General features: G+C 39.8%; 1 protein-coding gene across 9 annotated transcripts in view; it reads left to right on the top strand.

Annotated features, from left to right (window-relative positions):
* JAKMIP2 (janus kinase and microtubule interacting protein 2) overlaps positions 1 to 13,037 on the top strand; it is a 165,568-nt gene that overhangs the window by 66,334 nt on the left and 86,197 nt on the right. The window contains exon 1 of one of the 9 annotated variants that reach the window (XM_047731284.1): positions 8,064 to 8,167. The exons of the other annotated variants lie outside the window; for them this stretch is intronic. The gene's annotated coding sequence lies outside the window, so the exon portion shown is untranslated. Of the gene's footprint in view, positions 1 to 8,063; positions 8,168 to 13,037 lie in introns of those variants that run through there. 9 annotated transcript variants of the gene reach the window in all.

Here is a 13,037-nt window from a genome sequence, read left to right as displayed (position 1 = left end):
GTCAGAATAATCAGCCTTATCAACTACAAAAATTACTGACAGCTGAAGATCTGTACAAGTTAAGGAAGCAATACCTGTCAGACTTCACTGTTGAGTAATGGTCATGCTGATTATCAAAGAGGATTCATTGATTTTCCACAGAAAAGTGGAGAAGTTGATTGATTTTTTTTTTCTTTTTAGAGAAAGATCACAAGTAGACAGAGAGGCAGGCAGAGAGAGAGAGAGGGAAGCAGGCTCCCTGCTGAGCAGAGAGCCCGATGCGGGACTCGATCCCAGGACCCTGAGATCATGACCTGAGCCGAAGGCAGTGGCTTAACCCACTGAGCCACCCAGGTGCCCCAAGTTGATTGACTTTTAATAGACAATTTAGTCTTGCAGGAAAGTGGATACCCACCCCACCCTACCCCCATTCCCCCTGGTTAGTTTTCTTCTTACGTTGCCCCACCTCTGATGTTGGAGATCCCTCTTCCTCTTTAGCACCAAAGGCCCCAGTAGGGGAAGGCAGGGAGACAAAGGGAGAGCACAACACTATCTCTTCCCAAGAGAAGAAAGTATGAGAGATCTGGATTTTATCGCTAGATCTACCATTAACTAGCTAGCTCTGAGACTTGAAGCAAGTCAAAACATGCTCTTTTATCTCTCAACTTCTTTACTCTTGAAATTCTAAGACTGGCTCTTTTTAATGCCTTGTGAAACTCCCATTTTGTTGCAAACAAATAACATCCATTCAAATTTTTTCAAGTGTATTTGTCAGGAGTTGTTCTTTTGCAAGTGATATCAAACTGATGTAAGCAGGAAGGGTAACTTATTATGCCATGTAAATAGAAAGTCTAGAATAGAACTATACTCAAGCATGTTTGGATTGTTAGTGTTCTTTCTTGCTGACTCTCAACTTTTCTTTTTTTTCTTGCTGACTCTCAAGTCTCAACCTTTGGGTTCTCCTGTCCTATTAGCTCTTCTTTAATGTTGCAAGGTAGCCACTACCAGATGTAGACCAACATTCCATCAACTTGAGCAAAATAATTCCATGAAAAGTTCTGGAATTGAGGGGCGCCTGGGTGGCTCAGTGGGTTAAAGCCTCTGCCTTCGGCTCAGGTCATGATCCCAGGGTCCTGGTATCAAGCTCAGCATGGAGCCTGCTTCCTCCTCTCTCTGCCTGCCTCTCTGCCTACTTGTGATCTCTGTCTGTCAAATAAATAAATAAAATCTTAAAAAAAAAAAATTCCTGGAATTGAGTTTCACCAGACAAAATTGTGTCCATCCTAGAACCAGTTGCCAGAACCAGTTCTGGATCATGTACCAAACTTTTGCCAGGCAAGTAGGAGAGAGGTAAAGGAGGAAGCAGTTAGCTCTACTGAAATCCTATGGGGTGAGAATGGAAGAGGGATGGTTCACTGAAGGAGGGTCTGTTATTGGAAGAATGTAGAGATGATGGAAATATAAGACGAGGGGGCAATAGTTTTCAGTATCATTGAAGCTTAGGCCAACAAGGCTCTCCCACTACTTTTCTCTCTGTTTTTCATCTTATTTGTACTAATAGTGAGTGTAAGGAGAGGCAATTTGCATTCCATTCATCTTTGAAATATCCCGCCTCTACCACTCAACTACAACCCAGTATCTGATGGCAGCGTGATTCACTTATTCTACTGTTTTTGAATCCAAGCCTCCTTTTTCAGGTAATCCCAAGATACTCATTCACCACTATCCAGAATCATATTACTTCTCTTATGTCCCTCCTTAGAGATTTTTTTCATTCATGGCATTGGTCCTTATGATATTTTGATGCTAGAGTTCTGGGAAAATGAACTCCTTACTGTACCCTACCAGGTTCTGCATATCCTCACTCCTAGCAACCATTATTTCCCTCTATCACTTTCCCCCCTTCACAAACACTCCAACCAGTTGAATATCCTCAAATATCAAAGAAGCATCCCTAAATTTCTTCCTGCTGGAATGAAGTAGTTCATAATAGGTCCATGTTCCCACTTCAAATAAGTAGAAAAGCCAAATATTATTACCCAAGTTGTATTTTAAAGCCCTGTAGAGAGCTGCAGAAGCAAGGGAGACCAAATTTTAGAAAAGTGAGGAACTTTGGGCGGTGATCTGAAGATCTGAAGTTGCTTTTTTTTCCCTTGGAGATTTGCTAATTCTTAGCTCTGGCTGCAGACTGAGAATCAGGGTTGGTCCTGGCTCAGAACATTTAGTAGTGACATAATAAAGGAAGTTCAAACACACAGATGAATTTCCCTCATAAGACTTGCTAAATTCTAAAATTGTCATTATCTCTTCAAATATTACTTCTCTCCAAATTTGCCTATTGTCTTATCCTGGAGATGCCGTAAGATATATATTAAACTTTCTCACTGTGATTTGCATTTGTCTTAACATCATATACATTTTTTTAATCTCATTTTGTTCATACTATTGAATAATTTCTTTAGCTCTGTCTTCCAGTTCACTAAATGTTTCTTCATCTGTATCTAACATGATAGTCACCAGCCATTTAATTTTCAACTATAATTATTTTTTTCCTTTCTAAATATTAAATTACTGTTACACTTATAAAGATTCAATTTTGGTTATTTTAGAAAGTCTATTTGAATGGTTATTTTCATCATTTTTATAAAAATTGTGTATTTTATAATTAGTGCTTGTGTTTAAAATCTCTTTATTTTTTAATGTTTTTAACATATATAACTTATATCCTGTACCTGATGTTTTCAATATTTGAATCTTTATAACTCTGATTTTATTGTCTGCTCCTCTTTCCCAGTAAATTTTCTACCTTAGAACTTTATCTGGGAGAATTTTTTGAGCTCTGTTTTGACAGTATGCTTCTCCAAAAAGGTTTTCAGTTTGCTTCCTTCTGTTCACTTAGATCACTGGTATTTCATCCAGCATGTTTTCAACTAACATAGGTAGTATACTTTTAGGTCACACACCATCATAAAGGGATGGATGACTTGTGGCAGTTTCCTTGGTATTCTTCTGGTAGAGTTTGCTGATAATTAGTTTTTTGTTTTGTTTTGTTTTGTTAACCCAATTATATGCAGGCTCCTTCATAAAATAAGAGGCCATATTCTTGATAGACATTAGGGTTTAGTTCCTGTCTCTAGTGTTCAAGAATCATCACATTTTGACTGATGCCCCCAAGATTGAATCATCTGTGGTGCTTGTTTACATTTCTGGAATCCTATTTTTGGTCCATTATTGGTTGTTGCTCTTGTTGTTAACTGTAAATTTAGGTGTTTAGGTAGGCAAAATGTTCAAGAAAACTAGATCAGTGTATGGCTGGAAAAGAAATTCTCTTTAATTCATCTCTATTTCCCAAGCCACTCACCCTTATTCCCACCTCACTTACCTGTCTTCCTACCTTCTTTCTTCATGGTCTTACTCATATAAAAGACTCCTTCTGTAATTATTTTCTCTCTTTTTTTTTTTACTTATTGTTTTTAAAAGGTTTTTATCTATTTATTTGACAGAGAGCACAAGCAGGGCAGGGTGGGAGAGGGAAAAGCAGGCTCCCTTCTGAGCAGGGAGCCTAATACAGGACTTGATCCCAGGACACTGGCATCATGACCTGTGCCTAAGGCAAACGCTTAACCGACTGAGCCACCCAGGTACCCATCTTTCTCTAATTACTTTCTCACCAATGTAGATAACTTTTAGGATCTGTTCATCCATTACCTTCTCTTACTCTGGAAATCTTTCTACATTTGTTTTCTCTATATCCACTGAAGTTAAAGCCTAATTCTATCTTGTTTAACAGTTGCAGTAATTTTCTTACTGTAACCCATTTTGACTTACTAATGCACAACTTTGTTCATGTCACACACCTATTCAAACCATCAGCAATCCATTTGGCCTACTGAATAAGCCTTTTTGCTGGCGTAAGTTACCTTTCCAGCTCTGTTTCCTCTCAATGTCCTTTATCTACAGCATGTAATTGGTGTGCCTTAGTGTTTTCCTACTATATATGTATAGTATGCACAGCTATATATATATACACACACACATATATATATACACATATATATGTGTATGGAAAATACTAAGGCATACCTATATATTTATATTTTTATATACAATCTGCTTTATGAGATTGGGGTCATAGCATGAGCAAGACAAGAAGGGGTGGAAGAGTATAGGCCAATTACAGGAAAAGGTGGGTAGCAAATAGATTCTTTATAACCAAATGTTAGACTACATGGATTGTGATAAATGAAATTTGGGTCAGATAGTAAAGAGCTTTCAATGCCAGAGAGGTTGTCTTCATTCTGTAGGCCAGAGGGCATGAATGAAAGACTGTATTGTATTTATTTTTGTATCACCATTTTGCACAATTCTAGGGAGCATACATGAATGACATCTCCCAAAATTGTGCAGTGGGTTAGTCTCAGTAAACCTCGTACCATATAAAACAATCTTAAGCATGACTGGCATTTGGTATCTGCTTACTAAATTTTGTCCAGTCTCCACTGGGATGTGTCTTAACATTATTTTTGTATTTACCTAACCTTGTTGGATTGAAGAGAGTTAAGACAGGTAATGATCTGTAATATTGAGATCTCCCCAGAATATGGTTTTGTTTTAGTCTCTCCTTTGAGATGGAAGCCATATTCTAGTATTGTATTCAGAATTTAGATACTGGATGTGCTGTGGCTTTCAAATGTGTAATAGAAATATGTATTATTCTGCATAACCTTACCAGAAAAAAAAAGTTTTGATTTTTTTAACTTATACCTAAGTCAAGCAGGTATGCCAAACATTAGTTCTTGACTTCTATAAATCATTATATAATAAATGAATGTAAAGGAGGGAGAAAAATCCCCGAGCTAGCTAGTTCTTTGATGTCCTCTCTCTCTCTCTCTCTCTCTCTCACACACACACACACACACACACATCCCGATACACCTTCGCTTCCATACCAATAGGAGAAGAAAAGAGAGAAGCAAGCCTTACTTTGCTGGTCAGAAGCTAAGGAAGAACAGAAATGTCTGGGCCAAGGGCACAAGCTAGGCCTGCTTCAGTTGGAGCACTGCTATCCCTGTTAGATAATGCCTTAAGAAGGAAACCTACTCATCTGGCTCTCCTTAAAGAGAAAATATGGGAACTGGTGTAGTCAAGCTGCAGACTAAGAGAAACCATCATAAATTTTACCTATGTTAAGTCTTAACGAAGAAAGCCTTGTTCCTTGAGGGTCTTCAACCTTCTAAAATGGGTGTGGAGGGAAACCAGGCAGGTGGTGCCATTTTGCTTTTCCCTTTTATCCAGTCAACCAATGCATAGGCTTTTTCTTGTTTAAGCTTGTGCTAAAGAGCCCTTAATTTAGTTGGATTGGTAGCTATCTGTAAACTGCCAAATTTGGTACAAAAAATCACTCCATATGAATCCTGAGTGTTTAATCTTATCGTGTCTTTGATTTGGTTTGATTCTAACTTGATTGTGAATATTCATCTATAGTCTAACTTTGAGAATGAGGGGAGAAAATCCTTCTAGTTCTATGTCCAAAAATGGTCACATACAAAACAGATTGACTTGCTTGCCTATGCTTCTATTATTCTGTGCCTTCAGTTTATTCAGTCTCCAGTTTAGAACCTCAAACATAATTATTATAAGTTTTGAGTCACACATATTCATTACTTTGGTCAAAACAACAAGACATAAGGGGTGTCTTGGTGGTGCAATCGGTTAAGCGTCCGACTCGGGTTTGGCCCAGGTTGTGATCCCAATTTTTGTGGGATCGAGCCCCATGTTGGGCTCCCAGCACGAATTCAGCTTAAGACTTTCTTTTTCTCTGACTGCCCCTCCGACACCCCTACTTGGTCTTTCTCTCTCAAATAAATTTTTTAAAAGGGACAAGTGATGTAAAACTTGATTTTTATGCCTTTAAAAGCAACTTCTGTTTTCTGTTTTATTTTCTTCATTTGATAGTTGTTTCCATCTTTACTGTATTTTTTGCAAAGATGAACTCTGACTCTTTCAACAACAAAGAATGAATCTGAACAACACTAAGAGATAAGAAAAGTTTGAGAAATACACGGCATCAAAAGGAAAAGTAACACAGAGAAGGCAAAATTCAGAAAGGCAGGAGAGACCAAATTATACATCAGACTGTGAAAGCTGGAGATGGAAATCATCAGGCACAAAGACGGAGGGAGTCCAGAAGAATGACAGATAGCAGCTTTGACAAGCATAGCCTATCAATTTCACTAGACAATTAGAGGACCTGTAGGAATCTTGGGATGGTTCATTTTCCTGCATGGCCTCTGCATCTATCAGAAAGTTCTGGCCTGGGGTAATGACTGCTTGTGGTGTAGACAGCCCACTGAGGAGTCCTGTTTCTATTTTCACTGCCCATCATATGATTGTGATCCCCAAATTAGCCACAAAGACAAGATTGGAGACACCCCAAAAGATAAGGAGCTGCTAGTATCCCCCTGGAAAATGAACTTTATCTTCTCTAGCCAAAATAGAAGCTTAAAGGAATTTTTTAAAGATTTTATTTATTTATTTAACAGAGAGAGACACACAGCGAGAGAGGGAATACAAGCAGGGGGAGTGGAGAGGGAGAAGCAGGCTTCCCGCTGAGCAGAGAGCCCAATCCGGGGCTCAATCCCAGGACCTTGGGATCATGACCGGAGCTGAAGGCAGATGCCCAACAGACTGAGCCACCCAGGTGCCCCTAAAGAAATTTTTTTAATCTCAGCAATTTTTCAGTGTAGGCAGTAGTGTAGCACTTGCCAGCTGACCAGTCAACATTAAATCTCAGGTTGGATGAAGGTGATCCTATCTGACACCAAGAGAAGAGCTAAGATTAAATATATTAAATAATTGTGCATAAAATCCATTAACAAGCAAGATACTGAAAATGTCAATAGTAAGAAAGTATTTCTTTGGGAAGGAGGAAACACCACAGATATGCTTAATACATTTGACTTTATACTGAAATCTGACATGTCTAATCAGAAGTTCAACCCCCAAATTAATTGGAATTCTAAGTCTTTAAACCACATAAGCCATTAAACCCAAGTTTTTAAAAATTCTTTGAAATTGTGACTTGGCAAGACTGGGACTAAAGGACAAAAACTTTAATTTAAATTACCATAAAAATAAGTCAGTGCCTCCACTAAAATGGAAATAAGGCATTATAATTCCATTTTTTTGGACATTTTATTATATCCCCCTACTCCCTGTCACCCCCCAAAATAATTAAGCTTTCAGCATCTTCTTATTACAAAGAAAAGTGTTTTCAAAATCTCTTTGCCATTCCTAACCCCACGCATCACTCACCAGCCTATTTTGTTCATCACTTTTTAATTCTGAAAGTTGAAAAAAGAAAATGATTTGTAATTTATAGTTATGACATAAATGGATGAGATTATCTCAATGACTACTCACCAAGGTCTCATCAAACGTCAGATGTCTAATAGTAATAAGAATGCTAAAATGTATTGAGTTTTACTGTGTGCCAATTACTCTTGTATGTGTTTGCATATATTAGCTGATTTCATCCAAACTACAACCCTATGAGGCAAAATTAAAAGCTGGGCAGAGACAAGTTAAATAATGTGTCCAAGCCCAATGTAGTCACTGTATTTGGTTAAAGCTGGTCTTTTTGCCTGGGCTCTGACTCCAAAGCATTTGCCCTTAAACATAGTGCAACATCATTTTTTTTTGTAATTTTTAAGATATATGAGTATGTGACTATATTTATAAATAGCTAACTCTAAAGATAGAAAAATATGTCTGATTTTTACTGTTTTCATCAAATAAAAATTGTCTGCCATTTTAGATTGTATACAAAATTAATGGTACAAATAATTACTGTTGTGCTGTTTGATAAGACAAAATGATCAAGAGTTTCTACTTTCTCTAACTTGTAGAAAGAGATCATTTGTTTTCATTTTTCACAGTTTTACAGTGTTTATCATCAGTGTTAGAGTTGACAGTTTTCCCTGATATTAACTGTCTTATCAATCTTTTCATTCCCCACAGATTTTTAAAAAGACAAATGTTCTGAATCTAACTTGGCACAAGCAAGAGAGAGAGACAGAGAGAGATTGAGAGAGGGAAGAGAGACAGTTCTGTGACAGAGAGAGATGGAGAGAGAGATCTTTGTTTTGCTTTCAGGTGAACGCTTCTCCCAAACCCTCGGGCCAAAATTGTAAGTGCTCTGCTCTCTTCTTGCATTCATCAATCTAATCATTCATTCCCTCTTTCTTTTATTTAAAAAATATTTTGTTGCAGACTATACTGTTTTTATGATTGTCACTATAGTGAGCAAAACCCCACATAATCTGTTTTCACAGGGCTTCCGTTTTAGTGGGGCAATAAATATTGATTTAAAAATATCAATATACTGTGATATAACACTGTTTAGAAGAAAATAGCCAATGCTGTGAAAATGTATGGGAGAAGAACCTGGCCGGATCTGGAAAAAACAGGAAGACTTCCCGGGGCTACTGTAACAAATTACTAAAAAGTGGGTGATGAAAACAACAAAGATGTATTCTTTCTCAGTTCTGGAGGCCAGAAATCTGAAACCCAGATGTCATCAGAGTTGGTTCTTTCTGGAGGCTCTGAGGTCTCTTCAGTGCCTTTCTCCAAGCTTCTGGTGGTTGCTGCCAATCCCTGGTGTTCCTTGGCTTGTCGATGCATGACTCTGATTTCTGCTTCCTTCATCCAGGCATTGTTTCCTGTATTTGTCTGTGTGTGTGCAAATTTTCCTTTTCTTAAAAGCACACTATTCACTGGATTAAGACTTGCCCTAATCCAGTAAGACCACCTCTTAATTGATTACATTTGCAAAGAGCCTGTTCTCAAATAAGGTCACATTCAAATGTACCGGGACTTTGAACTTGGCCATAACCTACAACAGTTTCCTTGAGTCAGTTACATGTAAGCTGATGTCATTAGAAGTTAAGGAAGAGAGGACCCTGCAAGGGAAATGTGATGTGTTAGGGAGCATTCTATTTGAAAAAGGATCCAGAAACAGACACTTGTGCAGGGAAACACAGGAGCCAAGAGGCTCAGGAATGTGCACCTGCAGGTGTGGCCAGTGGGCTCACATACAGATGTCCTCACACAAGATGTGGACAGTTGCAAACCAGGTAGTCTTCACCCTGGTTCCCAGGCTCCTTCTTTCACATCCTCCTAATCCAGCAGCACCCTCATGTGTTCTTGAGTAGGAGGGGAACACTCCCTTGTTCTGGGCAAGGCTACAGGAGAGAAAGTCTGTGTGCCAAAACCTCCTTCAGGGACGAAGCTTGGGTTGTGGTACATGAACATGTGTTTGTAAGGAGATAAGTTAGGTTACCTCCCAGCCTTGTGACAAGACCGGTGAGCGACTGCATGCTCTGAGCCTGTTTTCTTATCTTAACGTGGGAACACTAGGGTCTGCCTCAGTCTCCTTGTGAATATCAATGAGATAAAGCATGTTCAAATACCTTGTAAGCTTATAAATAAGAAGAAAGGTCTATTTTTAAGGTCTTGAGGGACCTCCATACATTTTCGCTCATATGTGGAACATAAGGAATAGTGCAGAGGACAATAAGGGAAGGAAGGGAAAACTGAAGGGGAAAAAACAAGAGAGGGAGACAACCATACATGAGACTCTTGACTCCAGGAAGCAAGCTGAGGGTTGTGGAAGAGGGGGGATGGGGTAACTCATTGATGCTCAATAAAGAGGGCACGTGATGTGATGAGTGGTGGGTGCTATACTCAACTAAGGAATCATTGAACACTACATCAAAAACTAATGATGTACTATATGTTGGCTAATTGAATTTAAATTAAATAAATAGGTAGATAGATAAATAAGGAGAGAGACTATTAGGCAGCTCTAGGAATAGGGAGGACTAAAATCCTAGGCCTTTAAGCCTAGCACAGTTTCTGTGAATGCCTTCCCAGTGACAGAAGGAGCAGGACTGGGGGAGGGGGGCTTAGTAATAGCATTTCCCAATGTGTATACTGTGGAGGAGGTGAGAAGGTTAATAATAATCATAACATTTAATGTGTGTACTGTGGAAAGGGTGGGAGAGTTAATCATTTTAATAACTCAATTTAAGTACAGTGGTTTATGGGGAACAGCTAGTTTCCTCATACACAATCTCATGCAATACTTGTGCCTCCTAAATCGCTTTTTAAAATAAAACTTATGTGTTGGTGGGTTGGGAGAGTTTGTGAACACAAACCTAATCTGCTAGCACATTGGCAGAAGTGGTTGATCAAACACAGTGATCTGTGATCCGGGGAGGGGTTTGAGGGTGGGTGGACAGACAGAATGGACCGAGGCACTGCTCGAGGAGATGGTGGCAGAGCCCGAGAAAGGAGGCCAGTAGGGGCTCTGGTCACACCCAAACCCCCAGGAATGCCTTGGAAGACAGGAGAAAAATAAGAAATCCTGTACTCACCCAGGACCAACCCTGTCCTCTTTAAGAGTCTCAGCTTTTCTGGAGTAGATCAAAGTATGTAATTGTCAGAGCTGTTGCCACGGTGGGGCAGAGGGCTACCAATGGATTGTGCGGTGGCCACAAAGCCACAGAGCTGTGGATGGTTGCCCATGGACTGGCCCGTGGTTGGGAAAGGAAAAATTGGAATTACATTCTCCACAGGGTTCAAATCTAGAAAGCCTTTTTGATTCCTAAACAAGGTGGTGCCTTTCACCCTATCATTTGTCATTCCAAAATATACTGTGGCTTTATATACGTACATGTGTACATAGAGATTGTGTGTGTGTGTGTGTGTGTGTGTGTGTGTGTGTGTGTGTGTGTAACATTGGGCTTTTTCTTTCACTCATTATCTTGCTCTTTATTATCTGTCTGAAAGTAAAATTAGTCTCATTGAGTCATTAGATTTACTTATGTATTTTTAAACTTTTGCATACTAATTTGTAGACTGGACATACAACCTTATTAAGCCAGTTATTTTTACATGGACATTACATTGTTCATAATTTTTCAGTATTAAGAGTGTTGCACAGATATGGGCTTGCTCTTTTTGAAGTCCCTCATTATTGCCTTTTAATTTGCTATATAATTTCTATTTCTTGCTAATTTTTTGTTTCACTCTACTAGAATATAAACCCCACAAGAGCAGGATTTCATCTATCTCCAGCACCTAAAACCTCACCCAGTATATTTATTGGAGGAATGCATATGGCCACACTGTGCTGCTTGTAGTCAGGTATACTGTCCTCTTAATAGAGTTAAGTTTTTAAAGGGACAGGGATAGTCACCCTCGTCTCTTTCATCTGCAGTGCTTGGCATAATGCCTTTCTTAGACTGGGAGTTTTGAATACGTTTCAAAGACAAAGAGTATAGCACATTATTTAAAACTTCCTCAGGCCTCTGTGGTTTCTCATCTCAGCTTAAAAACCGATGGACCAGGTTGTAATTTAGGCCAGATGCCAATTTAAGAAGGATTAACAGCAGCTTATATCTTATCCTTCTCACTGCCTCCACAGCTCCCACCCCTGCCTAAGCCACCACCAGCTCAAACCTGCATTTTTCCCAAGGCCTCCAAACCTGTCTCTGTGCCGTCACGCATGCCTCCAGTTCTTCTGCTCTTCCTGTTGCAGTCAGTGAAATGCTAAAACCTGAGTCAGATCAGGGCATCCCCAGTGGGCCCTCACGCCGAGTAAAAGCCCAAGCTGATGTAAAGTAGCCTAAAAAGCACAACATGGTCTGCACACACACTGCCCTCCCATTCGTGTCTGCCCTCAACTTGGCTGCTGTCCCCGCTTGCTCATTCCCTCCAGCCTAGCTGGCTGCCTGCAGTTCCTGGAACTGGGATGTCCGCTCCTGCTGCGGAGCTCCTGTACTTGCTCCACCCTCTGCCCGTAGCGCTCCCCCTCTACCCCCACACCACCCAGGCATCTGCATGCCTCCCCTCTTCCTGCCATTGGACAAATAGCACCTATTTGGTTAGACTTTTCCTTATCTAAAGTTACAACCCCACCTGGACACTTCCTGTCACTTCTGTGCTTTATGGTTTGTTTTTTTTCCCCCCATAGCACTTTGTCATCATCCAGCATAGTACTTACGTCTTTATTTATCATGCTTATTGTGTGTCTCTCCCATGTAACACATTAGCTCCATGAGCCACACATCTATTTTATATGTTTTATTGTATTTATTCAGGGCGAAAAACAGTGATTGGCAGCAATTAAATGTTCAGACGTACTTGTCAAACTGATTTTAGAGAGAGTGCTTATATGACACATGCTCTGCTAGACCCTTTACCTGCCTTATTCCATGTCGTTTTCACCAACTCCCTAAGAGGGAGGTACTGTAGAGATAGAGCGAAGACAATGGGCTCTCCAGTGAAAAGCTTGGAGGATAGCCTCACCCCGTTACTTACCAGCTCTGGGCTGCAAGCCAATTGTGTGCCTTCACGAAGTCTCCATTACCCCATCTGCATGAATACAAGGAAAGTACTAATGATTCCTATTTACCACTATCGGTTATATTTTGTCAGTGTCTGTACGAAGCCCTAGATTTTCCACCACAGCCCTAGATTTAGGCTTCAAATCCCATCTTATCTAGTTATCTCTCTCATGTGATCATTTAAGACTTAATAGCTATTTTGTGTGTACTATTTTGCCAGAGTAAAGTACTCCCTTGTCTTAGCCTATTTCACACAGGAAAAATGTTAACTGCTAGATTTCTTTTTTTTAAGATTTTATTTATTTATTTGACAGAGAGAGATCATAAGTAGTCAGAGAGGCAGGCTGAGGTGGGTGGCGGGGAAGCAGGCTCCCCGCCAAACAGAGAACCCAATGCAGGGCTCAATCCTGGGACCCCGAGATCATGACCTGGGCAGAAGGCAGAGGCTTAACCCACTGAGCCACCCAGGCGCCCCTATTAACTGCTAGATTATAAGTGCCCTGAAAAAATGGCGTTTATCAGTGAAATGACCTAAGCAGTGAACTCAGTTGGCATTCAGAGCATAGCTAAAATAATGATACACAGCTTTGTGTTAAATCTCTGTCATGCTCTGGTCAAGAAATGTGTTTAGTAGCCTCACACTTTGAC

Source organism: Lutra lutra, chromosome 5, assembly GCF_902655055.1.
Source record: "Lutra lutra chromosome 5, mLutLut1.2, whole genome shotgun sequence".
Taxonomy (NCBI): domain Eukaryota; kingdom Metazoa; phylum Chordata; class Mammalia; order Carnivora; family Mustelidae; genus Lutra; species Lutra lutra.
Note: the sequence above shows the minus strand (reverse complement) of the source record. Positions and strands in the feature narration are given on the sequence as shown.